This window comes from Oncorhynchus kisutch, linkage group LG23 (assembly GCF_002021735.2).
Source record: "Oncorhynchus kisutch isolate 150728-3 linkage group LG23, Okis_V2, whole genome shotgun sequence".
Lineage (NCBI taxonomy): Eukaryota > Metazoa > Chordata > Actinopteri > Salmoniformes > Salmonidae > Oncorhynchus > Oncorhynchus kisutch.
Window position 1 is genome coordinate 29,462,716 of NC_034196.2, and position 6,386 is coordinate 29,469,101.

Consider the following 6,386-nt stretch of genomic DNA (forward strand, 5'->3'; position numbering starts at 1 on the left):
ATAGCCTCTCTACTGTATATAGCCTCGCTACTGTATATAGCCTCACTACTGTATATAGTCTCGCTACTGTATATAGCCTCGCTACTGTATATAGCCTCGCTACTGTATATAGCCACGCTACTGTATATAGCCTCGCTACTGTATATAGCCTCGCTACTGTATATAGCCTTGCTACTGTATATAGCCTCGCTACTGTATATAGCCTTGCTACTGTATATAGCCTCGCTACTGTATATAGCCTTGCTACTGTATATAGCCACGCTACTGTATATAGCCTCGCTACTGTATATAGCCTCGCTACTGTATATAGCCTTGCTACTGTATATAGCCTCGCTACTGTATATAGCCTTGCTACTGTATATAGCCTCGCTACTGTATATAGCCTCGCTACTTTTATAGCCTCGCTACTGTATATAGCCTCGCTACTGTATATAGCCTCGCTACTGTATATAGCCACGCTACTGTATATAGCCTCGCTACTGTATATAGCCTCGCTACTGTATATAGACTGTTGTTTTATTTCTTTACTTAACTATTGTTCACCTAATACCCTTTTTGCACTATTGGTTAGAGCCTGTAAGTAAGCATTTCACTGTAAGGTCTATACCTGTTGTATTCGGTGCACGTGACAAATAAACTTTGATTTGATGTGTAAATGTGTGTGTTTGTGTGTTGTGACTGGGTTAGCATGGAATACAGTAGTGGACCAGGGTCAGAGCCTATAATGCATCACCCCATGTAAATGATGTACATTGCCTGCAGTGTGTGCTATTGTGAAGTAGCAGTCATCTTATTGAAGTGATAAACATGCTCTATGCTTTATCCAAGCTCTGGTCAGTCCTGAATGGGACCTCATCACCATAGTGATGAGTCATGGAAGAGGAATTGATCCCTCCTATCATGTCAATATTTGCAGTAGCAGCACTGACTACAGTTTACACAGAAATGTAGCATACATACAAAATACTGGTGGGTTACTTTGAATCCCCTTGGCCTAAACAATGTGGTTGGTGAGATCAGTAAGCTGACTGGCTAAGAGGCTGACAACACTGAGTTTATTGGGTATGAGATGCAGATAATAGAGACATGATTGGGCCAGCTGAGTAGGGAAGAGATCCAGTGAACTAATTGGATAAGATCTTTTCACACTAGATAGATGATTGGGTAAAATATTTTCAGACTAGCGAGATGATTGGGTAATGTGTTGGAGCAGTAGTGAGCTCCTTTGTAGCCTGTGCTGCGTTTTAACGCTCCAGTCAGCTAGCCAGCCGTATGAACAATTGGGCATATGGACCATGGCACAAACACTCTAACATACACATCAAAGGAAAATGGTCTGACACTTACGCACGTACACACAAACAGACACACACAGTTGTTCAACACAACATTACAAAACACACACAACCACACATAGACATTCTATCTCTTCTCTCCTCGACTCTTTTCTTCCTTTCTCTTCTCTCCTCTTTTCTTCTCTTTTCTTCTCTCCTCTTTTCTTCTCTCCTCTTCTCTCCTCTTTTCTTCTCTCCTCTTCTCTCTTCTTCTCTCCTCTTTTCTTCTCTTTTCTTCTCTCTTCTTCTCTCCTCTTCTCTCCTCTTCTCTCCTCTTTTCTTCTCTCCTCTTCTCTCCTCTCCTCTTTTCTTCTCTCCTCTTCTCTCTTCTTCTCTCCTCTTTTCTTCTCTTTTCTTCTCTCTTCTTCACTCCTCTTTTCTTCTCTCCTCTTCTCTCCTCTTTTCTTCTCTGTTCTTCTCTCTTCTTCTCTCCTCTTCTCTTCTCTCCTCTTCTCTCCTCTTTCTCCTCTTTTCTTCTCTCTTCTTCTCTCCTCTTTTCTTCTCTTTTCTTCTCTCTTCTTCTCTCCTCTTCTCTTCTCTCCTCTTTTCTTCTCTCCTCTTCTCTCCTCTTTTCTTATCTTCTCTCCTCTTATCTTCTCTCCTCTTTTCTTCTCTCCTCTTTTCTTATCTTCTCTCCTCTTTTTTTCTCTCCTCTTCTCTCTTCTTCTCTCCTCTTTTCTTCTCTCCTCTTCTCTCCTCTTATCTTCTATTTACATCTCTCCTCTTCTCTCTTCTTCTCTTCTCTTCTTTCCACATATCTCCCCTTCTCTCCTCTTTTCTTCTCTTCTCTCCTCTTCTCTCCTCTTCTCTCCTCTTTTCTTCTCTTCTCTCCTCGTCTCTCCTCTTCTCTTCTCTCCACATCTCTCCTCTTCTCTCCACATCTCTCCTCTTCTCTTCTCTCCTCTTCTGTCTAAAACTATCCTCTTCTCTCCTCTTCTCTCCACTTCTCTCCTCTCCTCTCCTCTCCACTTCTCTCCTCTCCTCTCCACTTCTCCCCTCTTCTCTTCATTCCACTTCTCTCATCTTCTCTCCACTTCTCTCCTCTTCTCTCCACTTCTCTCCTCTTCTCTTCTTTCCACATCTCTCCTCTTGTCTTCATTCCACATCTCTCCACATCTCTCCTCTTGTCTTCATTCCACATCTCTCCTCTTCGCTTCTCTCTACATCTCTCCTCTTCTCCCTCTTCTCTTCTCTCTACATCTCTCCTCTTCTCTCCTCTTCTCTTCTCTCTACATCTCTCCTCTTCTCTGCACATCTCTCCTCTTCTCTCCACATCCCTCCTCTTCTCTCCACATCCCTCCTGTTCTCTCCACATCTCTCCTCTTCTCTGCTCTTCCCTTCTCTCCAAATCTCTGCTCTTCTCTGCTCTTCCCTTCTCTCCACATCTCTCCTCTTCTCTGCTCTTCCCTTCTCTCCACATCTCTCCTCTTCTCTGATCTTCCCTTCTCTCCACATCTCTCCTCTTCTCTCCACATCTCTCCTCTTCTCTGCTCTTCTCTGCTCTTCTCTGCTCTTCCCTTCTCTCCACATCTCTCCTCTTCTCTGCTCTTCCCTTCTCTCCACATCTCTCCTCTTCTCTCCACATCTCTCCTCTTCTCTGCTCTTCCCTTCTCTCCACATCTCTCTTCTTCTCTCCACATCCCTCCTCTTCTCTCCACATCCCTCCTCTGATCTCCACATCCCTTCTCTTCTCTCCACATCCCTCCTCTTCTCTCCACATCCCTCCTCTTCTCTCCACATCCCTCCTCTTCTCTCCACATCCCTCCTCTTCTCTCCACATCTCTCCTCTTCTCTGCTCTTCCCTTCTCTCCACATCTCTCTTCTTCTCTTCTCTGCACATCTCCCCTCTTCTCTCCTCTTCTCTCCAAATCTCTCCTCTTCTCTCCACATCTCTCATCTTCTCTCCTCTTCTCTCCAAATCTCTCCTCTTCTCTTCTCTCCACATCTCTCCTCTTCTCTGCTCTTCCCTGCTCTTGTCTTCTCTGGTGCGTATGTTTTTTGTTGAATTATCTCAAAGTCAATATATTGTTTCTTCTTTCTATATGGATGCAACAATGCTTGTGTGTGCTTGTGTGTGTGTGTGTCCTCCTTTCAATCGCAACATCTGTGGCGGAATGAGCTTGGACAAGACAGGGCGAGAGGAAAATAGAATGGAGAGATCCTGACAGGAATCACTGGAACGGAACGGAAGTTGTGTGTAAGCGGAACCTGTCTATTAATCAGGCAGACAGAACAGAACCAAGTCACTGTCACATACTGAGATACCTCAGGGAACCCCAGAGACTGAGAGAAACTCAGCAAATACACTCAGATGATGTACTGGAGGTAATAACAATGTAATAATATGGTCATTAGAGGAGACAGGAAAAGCTGGAGCTAATAAGTTAATGCAGCTTCAGCCATCCTAGAATTCTACTTACAGTAGAATCTCTCTCCACAGAAGCCTCAGCCAGATATTATAATATAATAATTACAATACAATAATTACCCATTGGCCATCTGACACAGTATATGGCCTTGATTGGTTTTGAGATGAGGGAGAGATAGAATGGAGAGAGTAGAAACGGTTTGGTGCTGTTGCATTAGTGTCCTCTAGCCTTGTACAGACAGAGGAAGAGGAGTGGACCTCACTCTATCCCTCTCTCAAAGAGAGATGCAATCAAGACAAAGCAGGGGGATGACACCAGGGAGATGGATGACGAAACAGACGTCTCCAGGCAGCCCTGCACCGCACAACAGGGGATGAAAGACTGAGCATTTCAGTGCCTCTACCAATTTATTGAGGAATAATCACAGCAAACACACCAATTCACTTGGAGCCTGCTGCCTGCCTCACTACGAGAGGAGATGTAAAGACACATACTGTATGAGAGGAACAGAAACATGCATTTCTAGCTAGAGGGGAATATAGGGGGGGGGGGGGGGGGGTTGAGGGCTGTGACACAGGCAAACACCCCCCCCCCCCCCCCCATGGAACACAAAGGGAGCAGAGACAGCAGGAAGCTGTGTTGGCTATAAATGACATCATCTACAGGAGCAGATCTCTGTGGCTCTCTATCTGCTGCCAGGACCCTTTAGGGGCCCGTTGGGATACAAAACAGAAGTGCATATTGGGTAGAGCTAGTTGGAAGCCTAGGTCCTGTGGTTAAATAACAGCTGTTGTGGATTCAACACAGCCGGGTCTAGGGTGCAGAGGTCAGCAGGTGAAACCAGGCCAACACACACACATATTACTATGAAAGAGCAAGCTACATGCTGGGTGGGATGTGTTCTGCGTATTCTGTGTAACATCTGTTATAGGACCAAGAGAGAGGAGAGAGACTATTCAGGTGCATCTGTCATGGTGTCATGGCCCTTGTTGTTTAACGTAGCAGAGCAGCTGGCCACTTCAACAGGCCAGAGGATGGGCTGACCAGACCTGACTAGACCTGACCAGACCTGACTAGACCTGACCAGACCTGATCAGACTAGACCTGACCAGACCTGACTAGGCCAGACCTGACCAGACCTGACTACACCTGACCAAACTAGACCTGACTAGACTAGAACAGAATAGACCTGACTAGACCTGACCTGACCTGACTAGGCCAGACCTGACCTGACTAGGCCAGACCTGACCAGACCTGACCAGACCAGACCTGACTAGGCCAGACCTGACCAGACCTGACCAGACTAGACCTGACCAGATCTGACTAGACCAGACCTGACTAGACCTGACCAGACCAGACCTGACTAGACCTGACTAGACCTGACTAGACCTGACCAGACCTGACCAGACCTGACCTGACCAGACCTGAATGTTATTATTATTGACCACTTTTATTATTGTGTGTGTCCCAGTAATCACAGCAGTGGACAAAGTGGTCTAAAGAGAGAGTCACTGATCTTCAACGGTTTCAAGGTAAAAGGGATGCATTAATGAGGACAAAGGTCAGGATATAAATAACCCTTAATGAGCCAATCAGGTCAGAGGTTGATGAAGACAACGTTCAAGGAACAGTTATTTTTCTCACAGAATTAAATAGAACACTTCATGGGAAGCACATCCTATGCCTTGAGAGCCATGTATAAGGTGGATATAGTATCAGTATACGATCTGGAGAGAACAAGGGACATCAGCATGTCTTGATGAGCAGATACTCCAGATAGATCTGATACAGGCGACATAACAGGATACCTTCATGCATAGACAAAGACCAGAGCTCGTTGTTGATCAGTCACAGCATCAGCTCATAGCTACACCCCCTCTGACCTCAATGTGACCTCAAAAACATAGCATGGTGCCTGCAAACAGAGGATGGGAACAAGAGAGCGCAAGAGGAGGGCAGAAGAATGTTACCATAATATGACACTAATTCAGAGAGACTTCTTTCTAGTGCTGCCCTCTTCCCCCGCTATCCTGGCTGAGTCTGTCTACAGGAGCCAGAGAGATGACTGGTCCCAGCCAGCAGAGATCTTCCCCGCTATCCTGGCTGAGTCTGTCTACAGGAGCCAGAGAGATGACTGGTCCCAGCCAGCAGAGATCTTCCCCGCTATCCTGGCTGAGTCTGTCTACAGGAGCCAGAGAGATGACTGGTCCCAGCCAGCAGAGATATTCCCCCGCTATCCTGGCTGAGTCTGTCTACAGGAGCCAGAGAGATGACTGGTCCCAGCCAGCAGAGATCTTCCCCGCTATCCTGGCTGAGTCTGTCTACAGGAGCCAGAGAGATGACTGGTCCCAGCCAGCAGAGATATTCCCCCGCTATCCTGGCTGAGTCTGTCTACAGGAGCCAGAGAGATGACTGGTCCCAGCCAGCAGAGATCTTCCCCGCTATCCTGGCTGAGTCTGTCTACAGGAGCCAGAGAGATGACTGGTCCCAGCCAGCAGAGATCTTCCCCGCTATCCTGGCTGAGTCTGTCTACAGGAGCCAGAGAGATGACTGGTCCCAGCCAGCAGAGATATTCCCCCGCTATCCTGGCTGAGTCTGTCTACAGGAGCCAGAGAGATGACTGGTCCCAGTCAGCAGAGATCTTCCCCCGCTATCCTGGCTGAGTCTGTCTACAGGAGCCAGA